Source organism: Sorex araneus, chromosome X (genome assembly GCF_027595985.1).
Source record: "Sorex araneus isolate mSorAra2 chromosome X, mSorAra2.pri, whole genome shotgun sequence".
In the NCBI taxonomy this organism is placed as follows: domain Eukaryota; kingdom Metazoa; phylum Chordata; class Mammalia; order Eulipotyphla; family Soricidae; genus Sorex; species Sorex araneus.
Genome location: NC_073313.1, coordinates 332,470,369 through 332,486,134, shown reverse-complemented (window position 1 = coordinate 332,486,134; position 15,766 = coordinate 332,470,369). Strand labels below are relative to the sequence as shown.

Genomic DNA, 15,766 nt, shown 5'->3' with positions numbered 1-15,766 from the left:
ACAGCCCTCGTGTTGAAGGACACCAGGCACAAACGTGGACTGTGTTATTCCATTTATAGAATATTCTAAAACAAATGGGTAAAATGAAACCACAGTGCATAGAGATGCGTACACAGAAGGTAAAATTATACATAAAGGTTCCAAAGGATGTGATTATGGCAAAAGCAGGTTCCCTTAGGGTGAAGACGGGAGCTGTGTTGGGAAAGGGTGACTGGGGGCTGGCTGTGTCCTGCTGCTGCTTATAAAAAATTAATTTATTTTTTAATGTGACAGAAGCCACAACTGTTTATAAATTCTAGAGTTGAAATTGATTAGATAACAAGGCTCCAATACAAAATAAAAAAAAATTTTTTAAAAATCTTTTCTTTTAAATGTGAAAAGTGTTATATCCCATCACAGGGTTAAGTCCATGTCTGAGGATTTACAGCTGTTTGTTGCTAGTTGAACCTTCTGTGTTACTGCTTTTGCTTGTTGTGTTCAGTTGGCGTCAATGTTACTTTCCCATCTAATTTGGTGTGCTCTTTCTGGGATGTCAGGGCTGAGGAATTAGGGGTGTTGCATAGCTGTGAGTGTGGTTGTCTGGTCCAGAGACTTCAGCATCGATGGTCTGGGCCAGTGAGTTCACATGGCGGCAGATGTGGGAGGTTGGCAGGCATGGTGCTAGGGCTTCCCGGAAGTATGGGAGGTTGGGAGGATGGTTGGGTGAGGGGAGACTGCCCACTCCAAGAAGACCCTAGAGTTTTCAACCTGGGCACTGGGAAACCTGATTATTATTATTATTATTATTTGCAATTTGGTGTCTCTGCAAAGAATATTAGTTTAGTGACTGATTAGTGGTGGAGTTGAGCCCTTGGCTTGGCGGCAGTGGTGGAACATGGATATGGGTGAAGTAGACAACCTGCCCCCTCCTGAGGGTGCCCCAGAGGTTTCAACAGGTACTGGTGTATCCATAAATTTTAGCCACTTGGCTCACAACTCCTCAGAGATTTAGCTATGAGTGGGTAGAGTGGGGCCAGTGGGCAAGTCCCACACCAGCGGCTGTGGGAGGCGGGCCGCAGTGTTCTGCTTTTTGACTGGGTGGTAGCTGTGTGGGTGTTTGTAGTAATTCATTTAGCAGCTCATTGGTTTTGTTTGTTGTTTTTCTTACTATTTTATTTTATTTTATTATTATTTTTTGCTTTTTTTTGGGTCACACCCAGCGATGCACAGGGGTTACTCCTGGCTCTGCACTCAAGAATTACTCCTGGCCGTGCTGGGGGACCATATGGGATGCTGGGATTCGAACCCGGGTTAGCCGTGTGTAACGCAAACGTCCTACCCGCTGTGCTATCGCTCCAGCCCCTATTTTCTTATTTATTTTTTAATTTAAATTTTTTAACTGAGCTCATTGATAGTTGATTCACTTTAAATAATGTAGATACCACAATTTCCAAGGATGTTTATATTAATGCTTTAGGAACACAGCGTCTCTGTTCTGTGCATACCCCAGTGACAGCTTCCCTTCACCACTGTTTCTTGGCCTCTTTTTACTTTGCTACCCCCAGCACTTAGCAGCCTCAGCTCTGTTTTTCTTGGTCACTGTTCATTCTCTTACTGTTCCGTTATATTCCACATATGAGAGAGATCATTGAGTATTTATCCTGTCTTTAACTCACTTTGCTTAGCATGATACCCTCCGGTTCTCACATGACAACCAGCTGTGAGATTTCATCTTTTCTCGTAGTTGAGTAGTATTCCATGATTTAGACAAGCCACAAGTTCTGTTTCCAGCCGCTGCCATTAAGCTCTTGGGTGGTTTCCAGATCTTGGCTCTGGAAAATAGACTGTCATGAACATAGTTAGACAAATATCTTTTCAAATTAATGTTTTTGTGTTCTTGGGGGAGCGATAGCACAGCGAGTAGGTCGTTTGCCTTGCACACAGCCAACCCGGGTTTGATTCCTCCGTCTCTCTCGGAGAGCCTGGTAAGCTACCGAGAGTATCCTGCCCACACGGCAGAACCTGGCAAGCTACCCGTGGTGTATTCGATATGCCAAAAACAGCAACAACAAGTCTCACAATGGAGACATTTCTGGTGCCCGCTCAAGCAAATCGATGAACAACGGACGACAGTGTAGTGCAGTGTTCTTGGGAGAGATGTCCAGGAAGGGAATCACTAGTTCATGTGGAAGCTCTATTCCTAATTTTTGGAGAAGTTTCAAGGCTGTTTTCCATGGGGCCTGGGCTTGATGACATCCCCACATTCCCACAAGCTGTGAGGAGACTCCCTCTTCACCACATTTCCCCAGGCACTGGTCATTTCTGTCCCTTTTGGCATGGCTACTCTCAGTGTGAGATGGTCTCTCATCATTTTCTTTTTCATTTCCCTGATAATCAATGATGATGAACTCTTTTTTATGCTCATTAGCCAATAATGTTTGATGCACATTTAGCCACGTGCATGATTTACATGGCAATTAAACAGAATTAAAATGGTTGGCTAAAATATTATCTAGGAATCCAAAATGGAGGGTAACCTTTCTAAAATGAAAGCAAAAACTTGGCAAGGCACAAAAGGATGAATGCTATCTCCATGCTACATCAAAATTTTGATTAACATTTTCTTTTAAAAATTTTTAAATTTATTTTGATTTTTTAAATTAACATTTTCATAGTTAAATTAAACAGATGGCTCAAACAACCGCATGCAGGAACCCCAGGTTTGTTTCCCAAGCCACATGGTCCCACAGCATGAGCACCAAACTTGGAGTAGACACCACAGACTAGTGGTATAGCCTCCTACCCCACTCCAGTTAAAAAAAATTGGGGCAGAGGATGGCTCAATGGCTGGTCTGGCAAGTGCCAGGATATGGATTTCAGCCCTAGAACTGACATGAACAGGCCAATCCTGCTGTTAGTGGTCCCTTCACAGAACCATCTGGAAGAAGGGGGAGGGCTCCAAGGACAGAGCACATGCTTTTCATGTGGGAGCCCTGGGGTCCATCCCTAAGGTGAAGGATGGAGATATCCACCTATATACAGCAGGTAAGGCACTTACCTTGTGCCCTGCGGACCTGGGTTTGCTCCCCAGCACCCCCACATGGTCCCCTATGCACCACCCAGGGTGATCCCAGAACTTAGAGCCAGGATAAACCCTGAGCACTACCGGGTGTGGTCCCACACTAAAATCAATATCCTGAGTGGTCACCAGCACCGCTAGATGTGGAGGCAAACCAATGGCAAGCCGGGAAGGTGGCTTCCAGCGCTTGCATGGTAAACTCAGACTGGCAAATTGAACCCCCTGGCAGCACCGCCTCCGAGCACCGTGTGTGTATGTAAGTGTGTGTGTGTGTGCGCGCGTGCGCGCGTGTGTGTGTGTCTCGGGGGAGCAATGGGGGAATCCCCTGCACAAACCTGGAAGATATTTCAGTGGCTTAGCGAGCTCCTCTAGCAAGAGTGAGCTTGTGAATTTAACGGCGCATTACCTGTCCCAAGGAGATCCCAACGGCCCACAATCTGGAACCCCCTTCCCCCGCAATGCGGGGGAAGTAAAATACATTTTGTTTTTGTTTGGCGGCTACACCCAGCAATGCTCAGGACATCCTGTGGGATGCCGAGGATCGAACCTGGGTCGGTCGCGAGCAAGGCAAATGCCCTACGCCAATGTACTATGGCGCTGGCTCCTAAACCACATTTCGATTCGGTGCCAGGGGAAGTTTGAGGTCCCTGCCCTGCCAGCGTGAGGCCCCGAGTTCAGTCCCGGTGCCCGCCGCGTCAGCTGCGCGGAGTCCTAGCGCCCCACGTGGCGTCTCCTTTGGTTGCCGTTGCACTGCGGACAGGTGGGCGCTATACCCGGACTCAAGCGTGCGACCCCCAGCGGGCAACCCCCAGCGGGCACCCCAATGAAAACTGATACACCCCAATCCCACCCCTCCTCAACTCCCGACACACAGGTCCACCCAGTTCCCCACACCCCTGCCCGCAGCACCGCAAATCAAGTGCAACCCTCGGTAGGCGCTAACCTGAGAGCGGGCAACCCCTGGCGGCCGCCTGTAAGCACGCAACGCGGGCAAGCAGCGCTGGGTTCCGGGCCTAAGCTTGGCGGGGCTCGCCCCAGACACCCCCAGGTACTGTGGGGGAGGACCCAGGTCATCCCTGACACTGCAGGCCCGAGCAGCATTGCGATGAACTCTGAAACAGCCGAAGACAAAAATGATTATTGAAAAATAATGCTGTGTATGACAATTTATCCAAATTCTCCTTTTCAGTAAGTTTGTTTTGCCCCAACTTGTCCTCACTCACATTGCTTTTATTTATTATTATGGGCTGGGGCCACACTCGGCGGTGCATAAGGCTGACTCCCGGCCCTGGGCACAGAGATCTATCTTTGGTAGTTTTGGCCGGCCAGGTGGGGTGCTGAAGTTCAGATCCAGGTTGTGTGCAAGGCAAACACCTTACCTGCTGTACTAGATCTCCATCCAGCCCAACCGTGGCTACAGTGTTTTAAATTATATATGTGTGAAAGAAAAATAATAAACTATGTATGTATGCATTCCCCATGTCTTCTCCTTTCATTACTGTTGTGGTCACAGTAAGAATCACATGACTTGGTGGCTTCGAACCTGTGAGTACTTTCTTAATAAAATACTAAAATTTTCAAATAATTTACTTCTTAAAAATATACCACTGGGGCAGAGAGATGGTGCAGTGGACTGGAGTTCATGCTTTGCATGTGGGAACTCTAGTTCCCATGCCTCGAACCACATGGTCCCCCGAGCACTGGCTGAAACAGGAGTAGCCCCTGAGAGCTGACAGGTGTGGCCTTCAAACAAAACAAACTAATAGCAAATGTGAGAATAGCATTCCTCTTCCATTGGGAGCCAATGCAGATTCATTTTTTTCCCCTTGCATATTGATTTTAATTTTTTTCTTTGCAATACACATTTTTAATTGAATCACCACGAGACATACAGTTACAAAATTGTTCATGATTGAGTTTCAGTCATACAATATTCCGACACCCAACTTCACCAGAGCTCCTTTCCTGTCACCAAAGTCCCCAGTTTCCTTCCCCTTGCCCCACCCTCACAGCAGATACTATGGGGGACACTTGGCCTCAATGGCAGATACTTCTCTCTCTCTCTCTCTCTCACTCTCTCTTCTCTCTTTCCGTGTAGGCACTGTGGTTTGCAATACTGTTATTGAGGCAGTATCATGGATATCACTTTCAGCATTCAGTTTTTGTTCAGAGTGATTATTTCCAACTATCATTGTCATAGTAGTCTCTTCTCTGTTTAAACAGAACTCCTCCTCCCCATTTGTGGCAAGATTCCCACCATAGACCAGTCCTCCTGGCCCTTGTTTTTACTATCTTTGGGTATTATTCACATATTATGATTTTTTAAAAATACCTCTCAAATGAGAGCAATCATTCTATATCTGTCCCTCTCCATCCGACTCATTTCACTCAGCATAATACTTTCCACATGCATCCATGATAAGCAAATTTTATAACTTTAGATTTTTTTCTAAGAGCAGTGCAGTGTTCCATTGTGAGATGTATTGCAAAGCAGTAGTCATTAAAACAGCATGGTTTTAGAATAAAGACAGACCCTCAGATCAATGGAATAGACTCAAATTTCCTGAGATAGACCCTCAGGTATATTATCCATTAATCTTCAATAAAGTAGCAAGATCCCTGAAGTGGAGCAAGGGAAGCTTCTTCAACAAGTGGTGCTAGAGAAATTGGTTAGCTCCATACCAAAAAAGTAAACTCAGACGTCTTTCTAATACTATGCACAGAAATTAAATCAAAATGGATTAAAGACTTTGATATCAGACCTGGATCCATAAAAGTCATGAAAGGAACCTAGGCAAAACTCTCCATGATGTTGAAGCAAAAGGCATCTTCAATGACAAAACACCACTGACCATCAAGTGGAAGCAAAGATAAACAAATGGGACTACATTAAACTAAGAAACTTCTGCACTTCAAAGGAAACAATGACCAGAATACAAAGACAGCCCATGGAATGATAAAAAATTATTTATCCAACATTCATCCTATAAGGGTTAATATATAGGATATATAAGCACTGGTAGGACTTTACAAGAAAACAAAAGACAATCCATAAAAAAAAATGGTGAGAAGAGTTGAACAGAAACTCCCTTAAAGAAGAAATACAAATGGCCAAAAGGCACATGAAAAAAATGCTCTACATTGCTAATCAGGGATATGCAAATCAAAACAACAATGAAATATTATCTCATCCCACAGAGACTGGCACACGCCAAAAAGAACATGAGTGCTGATGCAGATGTGGGGAGAAAGGGACTTTCAATCACTGCTGTTGAGAATGCTGATTGGTCCAGCTTTTCTGGAAAACTATACAGATATTCTTCAAAAAATTAGAAATTGAGCTCCCATATGACCCACCATATGGGTCTTTGGAATATACCCTATGGGCCCAAAAACACAAAACAAAAGTTATCTGCACTCCTATGTTCATTGTAGCACTATTCATAGTAACCAGAATCTGGAAACAACCCAAGTGCCTGAGAACAGATGAGTGGATAAAGAAACTATGGGACATCTACACAATGCCAGTGCAGATTTTTGAACTGGGTAGATAGGGTGGCGTGTCTGCTTCTAACAGGTGACTCACACCCAGGTTGTTGTGTGCTGCCCTGGTCTCTGTTGAAAGCCTGGGAGGAGCCTGGTTCTTCAGAGAGACAGACAGACAGACAGATAGTCAGAATTACATCAGCCATGAGACCAGTAGCCCTTGTTCTTCAGAAAGCTTTTTCCCATGTCTTTTTTTAAATTTAGTTTTATTTTTATAAAGTTGTTCACAATGTTTTATTACATTCATTATTCCAATACCAATCCCACCAACATTACACCTTTCCCCCTCCATTATTTCCAAATTTCCCAGCTACCACTCAAGCCTGCCCCAATAACAGGCCCTAAATAGTTTGTGTTGTTTGTTATGTTTGTTATGTTTATTCACTAAAAATGATCAAAAATTTCTATAGAGGAAAGTATGTGAAAATTGTTGTTATCTCACCCTGGAGTAAGTAAGCCCTTGTATAAGAGATCATTACCATGTTGTTACAGGTTAAGTCTTGTGTGCTAATATTTTCTTGATTGAGATTGGTTGTCTTCTACTTTACATCCCATCCAATGTGGTGTGCTACTCCTGGTATATCAGTGGTGAAGAGTATGAGCTATCATGTGGCCGCATTTGCGGCCAAGCACTCCAGAAATTCTAAAATTTTAAATGGCATGATACAACTGGAGTTAAATTTTTTAAGCTGGATGGTGACTTTGGGGTCTGGAAGCATCTCTGTAACTTGTTGCTCTCTTTTGAGATTTATTTATAAGTCTCTGGATCATGGCTTGTTAATGAGCTTATTATGGCGCCAGAGGCAGTTTATTTCTTTCCATGTCTTAGAGTCACCTTCCATCTGCTCTCTCGATTCAGATGACCCCACCTCATTTAGTCAGCCTTACTTTCACTTGTAGATGGAGAGATCAGAGCACACTTTTATTGTACCAGGGTGGGGTATCTGTTGACTGCAACCTTATTTTCTACAAAGGAAAGATAAAATAGATTCCAAAATCACATTTACTGTTACTATTATTATCATTTTCTTTGGGGTCACACCCAGTGGTGTTCAGGAGCTAATCTTAAATTTGAATTTGGGGTTTCTCCCCATGATGCTTGGGGGACCATATACCAGGAATAGAGCCCAGCCTCTGCAAAGCATGTGCTCAGTCTGTTGAAGTGTCTCTGGCCCCCAAATAAAATATATTTTAAAAGGATCCATTTCATCATTCTCCCTCACTCTCCAGTCATAGAATGTTCCAACACCCATCCTTTCATCAGTGTACATTTCCCACCACCAACTTTCTCCCTTCCTTCCTTCTCACCCTCCCTCACCTTCCTTCTCGCCCTCCCTCACCTTCCTCCCTCACCTTCCTTCTCGCCCTCCCTCACCTTCCTCCCTCACCTTCCTTCTCGCCCTCCCTCACCTTCCTCCCTCACCTTCTTTCCTTCTTTCCTTCCTTCCTTCCTTCCTTCCTTCCTTCCTTCCTTCCTTCCTTCCTTCCTTCCTTCCTTCCTTCCTTCCTTCCTTCCTTCCTTCCTTCCTTCCTTCCTTCCTTCCTTCCTTCCTTCCTTCCTTTCCCTCTTTGCAGTGGCAGGGATTGAACCCAGGGCCTCACAGACAAGAGCTCACCTGAGCTAGCCACCTAGCCAAAAACCTAAAAGACAAACTCAGCTGTCTTTATGGTGTTCTCTGTTTGAACAGTTTGACTCAAAACATGGATATCAAACCAGTGCTACACATTATATCAATAATACGAACGATTAAATCAAAGAAGAAGTTTTGTCACATGGTAGATAGTGTGGCTTTAAAGATCATAGAGATGAGGGGACAGGACTTAATTATATTTAGGGAACTTGGTGCATCCACCAATGCTTTCAGGCAATTACAAGATGATTTCCGTTTTATGGTAAACCAGTGCAAATCCAGTATGCAAAAATAGATTCTGATACAATATCTAAGATGTGTGGTACTTTTGCTCATAAAAGAAAAAAGCAGAAAACCAAAACTGTGAAATAGATAGAGACAACTGCAAACAAAAAGCCTGGTTAGTAAAACCAAATTCAGCTAATACCTAAGGGCCAAATCCTCAGGTCCCCATTACCCTCCAAGCTATATTTTATTTCCTAATAATTTTCCAGTAGAGACTAATGAGATGCTGATATTCCACCTATTTTATCAGTTCCCTGGTTTTAAGAAAGTGACTTGCTCCCTGGGTGATGTGGCATGGCTTTGGTCGAATTTGAAAATGACAGTCAGTCTGGAGCTGCTAGGGATGCCTTAAAGGGACTTAGGATCACACCATATCATGCAATGAAGATCACCTATGCCGAGAAATAACTTTTGAGAGAGTAATCTTTAAAGGAGTTGGTGTTACTTATAGTTTATATAAATATATGCATATGTAGGTGTGTATATATATACACATTTATATATTTATATTTAATTTATATATAATATATATAAAATATCACCATTGTAATAACTCAGGGTAGAGGGGAAAGAATTTGTTAAGGGGCTGGAACAATAGCACAGCGGGTAGGGCGTTTGCCTTGAATGCGGCCAACCCGGGTTTGATTCCCAGCATCCCATATGGTCCCCTGAGCACCTCAAGGGATAATTCCTGAGTGCAGAGCCAGGAGTAACCACTGTGCATCACCAGGTGTGATCCAAAAAAAACAAAGAATTTTTTTAAGGGGGGGTACCTGCATTCAGTGGTGCTCAGGGCTTACTCCTGACTCTGTGCTCAATAATCACTCCTAGCAGTCTTGGGGGACCATATGGGATGCCAGGGATTGAACCTGGGTCACCAGTGTGCAAAGCAAGCACCTTGCATATTTCTCAGGCCATGGAGGGAAAAGGAAAGGGATTTTTTTTTGTGAAGGATTAAAATGACCTAGTTTTTGAGCTTGAAATTTTAAGACCGTAGTTTCGTACAATAAACCTTCATTTGTATTCCATGTAGACTTTGTTTATGTGACTACTCTCCTATCATTAAATACATATGCTAGTTTAGAATATACCTTAAGTCAGGCACATAAAATTTTTCTAATAGTATTTTTTAGCAGCTCCTGGAATAGTGTCTGGTACAGCTTCTGGCCCCACTCTGAGTGGTCCTGCTGGCCTGGAGGAGTTTGGGGTTTGTTTTGACTTCTGGCAGGGTGCCTAGGTGAAATGATTACCTGGAAAAGAGCCCCTCCCCCACTCTTGGTCACAGTGCTGTCCCTGAGTCACCCTCTTTTCCACTCCCCCTGGAAGTTTAACCACTTCCTGCCACTATTTGTTGTCTAAATAGCACAGTCAGAATGACATGTTGAGACACTTCCCCACCCTCAAATGTAATTTTCCCACCTAGGCTGCTTTCCTTTCTGGGTGTCAGAATTGTGTCTTCTGCAAATCTCTGGTATGTTTCCTAGTGGTGCGTGAGGTTCTCTCCCTGGTGGGAAAACCGTTCTCTCCTTTATGTAGAAAGAAGCTTCCTGGAAGCCAACCACTGGGCCACACTCTCCATCCCATATCCCACTCAGTCCCCACAGCAGCTCTGGGAAGAAGGTATCGCAATTGTCCTCAGTTTAGAGGTCAGGAACCTAGTCGGGACAGCAGCCTCAGAGGACTGTGGGTGGAGTGCACTGACCCCCCAAAGGCCTCCCGAGGTCTCAGAAAGTGGGTCCTCCTCATGGACCTCACCTTCAATCTGTAGGGCCTGCTGGCAACTCTTGGGTGATGGGAAGAATGTCAAGAGAACAGTTGGCTATGGGTTTCTCACCTCGACTGGTACCTGTGTGGGGTTGGAGATTTGCCTCTTGGGATTTCTAAACTGTCCCCAAGGTGGCCCTGGGGGCTCACCAGGCTGGAGTATCTCCCCTAAGGTAGGTGCTTGAACTAGACATGGTCTAGACACTGCCTTCTCTGTCAAAGGTCACCTTCTCTCCCGGGTGTGGCCAGGGCATCTGTACGAGCCTCTACGTCACCTCAAGGCCTCAGGGAACTGCCCAGCCCCATATCTCTAGCCCACCACTTGTCTGGGTTTCAGGGACACGTCCTTTGTGTCTGCTCTGTGCCAGCCTCAGCTGTCCTGCTAACACCTGACTCCACCTTCCCGAGAGACTGTGGCTTCCCTCTGAGAGCAGTTGGTTCTGGAATTCTCACCAGGCAGAGTACCCCTCCGTCCACTGAGAGGGGTCGATCACCCCTTCCCACGTGCAGTTTCTTTTTCCTTTATTTGGAAATTATTATTTTTTAAATTTTATTTTAGAAAGTTGTTCACGATCATTTATTACATCCAATATTCCAACACCAATCTCACCACCATTACACCTTTCCATTGCCATTATTTCTAATTTTCCCAACTACCACCCAAGCCTGCCCCACTATCAGGCCCTAAATAATTTATTTTGCATTATTTGTTATGAATAATTCACTAAAAATCAAAAATTTCTGTAGAAGAAAGTGTGTGAAGATTGTCATATCTCGCCCTGGAGTTACTAAGCCCTTGTATAAGAGATTGCTACCATGTTGTTTTATGTTGAGCCTTGTGTGCTAATATTTTCTTGATCGAGATCAGTCACCTTCTACTTTACATCCCATCCAATGTGGTATGCTACTCCTGATATCTCAGTAGTACAGAGCATGCGGATTCTAAAATTTTGAATGGGGTAATACAACTGGAGTTAAACTTTTGACTGGGTGGTGACTTTAGGGTCCTGAATTACAGTTTCTTTTACCTCTGTGTGGGAAACACGTTCAACCCCATGTAGCACTCAGCAGCCCCAGCCACCTCCTTTCTTTCTCCACAAGGATACCCCAGGGCTGTGCTTGGGGTAGAGTGAGCAAAAGAACGGGTTTGTCAGCTAATCCATGCTGGCTCCCCCACTGAGGGACCTTCAGCCACAAGAAGCAGGGACCCCTAACTGAGGGAGCCTAACGAGCAATGGGAGCAAGGGGGCCCCTATTTCAGAGTTTCTTGGAAGAGAGCCTTGCTGGACCACAGGAACTTTGCAGAGGTGAACCAAACTTGACAACTGACTCCAAGGCCTGAGTGATGGGTTGAGTCAACAGTGGTTGAGTCAACAGTATGATGTAATGGGGGATCACAGTCAGAGAAAGGTGATAGAGACAGACTTCACCTTCCCTGCAGGAGGTCTCCCTCAGAGAGCAGGCGGGGCTGGAGCCCCAGGAGCGGGGGTTCTTCCTCACATCTGGCCCAGGGGGAAGGTGACGAATAAGAGAAGAGCATGACTTAGCAATGACTTGTCTTGTGCATTTCTGGTTTCTGCCTTGTTGGACCCTAAGGCGCCACATTCAGAGGTGGACCCAGCACAGACTCACCACGCAAGGTTGCACTGGTACAAGGCTCCTGCAAACAGACGGAAGCCATAGCCTGGCAGCCCTGAGCAGGGGGAAATACCTCCTTTCCCACTTTGTGGGGAGCCACCCCCAGAGGTACTGTGTTTGGGTGGGTGTGCCATGCCCCCGTGTTGGAGGGGGGGTGTGCATGTGGCGCTGAGGACCCACCCTGGAATTCCTGCAAGCAGAACATATGCCTCAGCTTTTGGTGCCATCTCCCCAGCCCTGAGACACTTGTTCTGTCTCCCAACTTCCTCTCCAGTGAAACGGGGATCACAGCATCCTATGGAAGGGCTGATGGGGGCATTGCAAGGGCAGCCACAGTACGTGGGGCTGGCTAGGATGCCGACATGGCTCCTTACAGTGTTACAAAGGGACACACTCCTCTGGGTAACTGAGAGCTGAGTCAGGGAACCTCGGAACTGAGGTTGGTTGCCCTGTGGGGGAGGCTGTCTCTATGTGAGCACTTATCTTTGTCATCCTCTGTGCTTCAAAGCATCTCTCCTCAGCCACAGTAAATAGGGATCCTGGTGCTGTGGTGAACGAGTCTTCTTTGAAGTTGCGAACAATTCGCTCTTCGGTGGGTTCAGTTTGGAGCCCGTCCACAGAGATGGAGCCAAGAATCGCATCTGCTTCGAGGGGTGCTCCTGGCTCTCTGGAGGAAAGGGAAGAGCTAGAACCCTTTCCTCAAGGAGATTCTTCCTCATGCTCTGCAGGCTGTGTACCATCAGCATTAACTTCGAGGGTACCACACACACACCTTTCCAACCGTCCAGGTGGTTTTTAGAAGAGGCCACTAGTCATGAAGGACAAAGACACCCTTTCCCTCCTTGTGACTTTAGTGTTCTCCTCGGGGAGCTGGGGGTGGGGTCGGGGGAGTGCAGCAAGAAGACAGGCCGGACCCTGCGCTCCAGTTCAGCTCATTTTAGAGGCCTATGGGCCCATGACAACAGACTGTAAATGGCAGTTTGGGGAGGACAGGGTTTGGTGAGGTTCACTGATGTGTCTGACTCTACAACAAAGCCTGGCACGGAGCAGGTGCCCAATCCCTGTTAAGTGAACAAGCAAATGTAAATGAGCCGAGGGATAATATGGGAAACCACGCGCCTCTTCTCTCAGTAATTGTCTGATACTCGATACTCGGTTCTTTGTAATGCCACATCATCTGCCAAGGTCCCATCCCAGCTGCCCCACAGGCCACACCCCAGCGCCACTGAGCAATTCCCTGTCTGTCCTGTTTCCCCACAATGTCTCCAACCATCGCTCGCTCTTTTTCTCTCTCCCTCTTTCTCTTTTTCCAGGCCCTGGATCCATTTTTTATAGCATGTCCTTATCCAGCTGGGCTCCCCGACTAAGGCTCTCGCACTAAATCCTTTGGGCACCTTTATTTTTCCCATCACACTCTGGGAGCTGGGAAGACAGGGAATTCTTGAGGCATGTACGTTCCCGGTGGGCCATCTGCATATTGGGGCATCGCAGGGAAGAAAGTGGCCGCCAAGAGTAAGCACGGGGGCAGGCAAAGTGGGCAAGTGGGGCAGCTGGCACAGTCATTCCTGCTGATCAACAAATGGCCTCGGCTGAAGCCACACAATTTAAATTCTTATCACAGAAGGCAAGGGCTGAAAACTTTGGGCCAGGGAATTTGCCATCAAATGAAAAAGAAACTTGAATTACTTCGTTCTGTAAGTAGATCCCATGAGTAGATTCCAAGAGTCAGTGGGGGTGGGAGGGTGGGGGGACAAAGCATCAGGAAGACCAAAGCTTCTTTAATAATGAAATAATTTATTTTATTTATTTATTTTTTGTTAACGGTCGAACAATACAGAAGTTTACATATACACAGCAAAGATTCTCTAAAACATGTAGTAGTTCTAAAAATGCATGTGCTAACTGTAGTAAAAAGCACCATTCTCTATGTCTTGACACAAGATTTACATTGGCATCGTATTTACATAAAGAAATAAACATCTGGAAACAGAATTTCATATACTCTCATCTGCTGCTTCCTGTCTAGACTGTCTTTATCAGTAAGAAGATGCTCCCAACATTGGTGGTTATCTAGAGCCCCCGAGCACCAATTCTAGGGACGGGGTAAAAGGCAAGTTTGGTTCTCAGGTAAAAGCTAAAACGAAGAATGACCCCCCTCAGCTCCCACCCCACCCCACCCCACCCCAGAGAGAAGAAGAAACGAAAATTTTAAGTTTGGAATAAATCTTAGAATTGGATTCCTTCCGAATTCTCATCTTATGATTTTGAGAGAACATGGAGATACTCAATTTCTTTAGCTGTTCAATTGCTGAATCCAGCAGTGCCAGGCAATTATTTCTTCTTTCAGAAGACTAATACCTAAGAAAATCATCCTGGTAACACTAATGGAAAAATCATGATAACTCATATCACAACCCTCTAGCCCCAGGTATCTCTGAAAACAAAATATTCCCCAGTCTACGGAGAGCTGATCTTGTAGAATGAGAAAAACCACCTAATTTAAAAGGGTTTTTGGGTCATCTTCTCCCAGGAAGGATTCTTTCATCAGGAGTAGCCGGCTACCTAAACATCCAAGAATTAATTGTAGAAAAATAAGAGATTGACATGGAGGAAATTGCCTTGCAGCCTTTGACTTCCTGCTCAACACACAGAGCAGGTAAAGTGGGGGAAAAGCAGAGAAACTTGGGGGAAATAAGAATGACCAAGATTCGGAGGACGAGAGAGATTATGAACACAATGAAAGTGGTATTCTGGGCAACACAGTATGGTATAAAAACCTAATAATGTGTGCATATATCTCTATACTTTTCAAAAATAAGATTTCTCTTTAAAGGCTGTCTGGGAGAGGCCAGAGGAGAAAAAGCCCACACGCCCATTAGTAAGCCCCAAGATATTGCTGGAGTTATGCTGAGTCTCACTCTCCTACCTCGTCCAATGGCCACCCCACAACCCAAGCATTTTCTCTAAGCCACTTAGTGGACAGAGCGGAGAGGAAGCTCCTAGGAAACCCGGCCAGGCCCTCTTGTTTCTTTTGAAAAATGTAGACGTTAACACAAAAATATGCCCATCTCCAAAAAACCCAGACCACATCAGTGGCCCACTTCCGGGTCAGTGCTTCTTTAGTCCTCGATTCCCAACCAACACTGATTATTTTAGTCTGGGATTGGCAGGGAGAAGAATCAAGGTCCTGGTCAAAAAAATTAAGGTGATGCTCCTTGAATTAGTATTAGGTCTGTGACGAGGTGAAGGAGCTGAAACCCAGGAGCATCTCTCTCAGCATCTCTCTCAGCACCTGGAACCCAGGAGCTCCGCTTGGTCCAAGCAGCTCCACCCAAGATGCGCTCAGGGGGGGCTCAGCCTGCCACTCCAGCCCAGTAAGACTGGGAGCGCCATGTTTCTGGGATGTTCACAGAAGTGCACACAGATCTTCTCGAGGCATGAAGCCGGATTAGACCACACACTCTCATCTTCCCATCTGCATCTCAATGGTATCGATAAGAGCCGTAGTTTAGATTTTTCAGTTTTTTTAAAATCAACTTTCACAGAAAAATATGCATGTGCCTATATTTATACACATCTATATTACGTACAATTGTCAAAGTCTTAAAGGCTGGGGTTTATATCTTTGCCCATCCCTCCCCTCCCCCAAACAACCCTAATAGAAAGGTTTTTTGTTTTTTTTTTTTCATTCTGCTTTAAAAACAAAAATAAAAATAAAAACCCAAAAGACTGTACAGCTCTGGACAGTCAGGCTGGTGGCTCAGTGAATGAGAGGACGGACTGGCAAGTTGGGGCTGCCGAGATCAGCCACGGGGGGAAGGGGATTAGCTGCCTTGGGCTGAGT

The 15,766-nt window shown here is 45.5% G+C and overlaps 1 pseudogene; it reads left to right on the top strand.

The window, feature by feature from the left end:
* The first annotated feature begins 8,305 nt into the window (after positions 1–8,305).
* On the top strand, positions 8,306–8,928 carry LOC101554666 (U2 small nuclear ribonucleoprotein B''-like; annotated as a pseudogene).
* Positions 8,929–15,766: the final 6,838 nt, after the last annotated feature.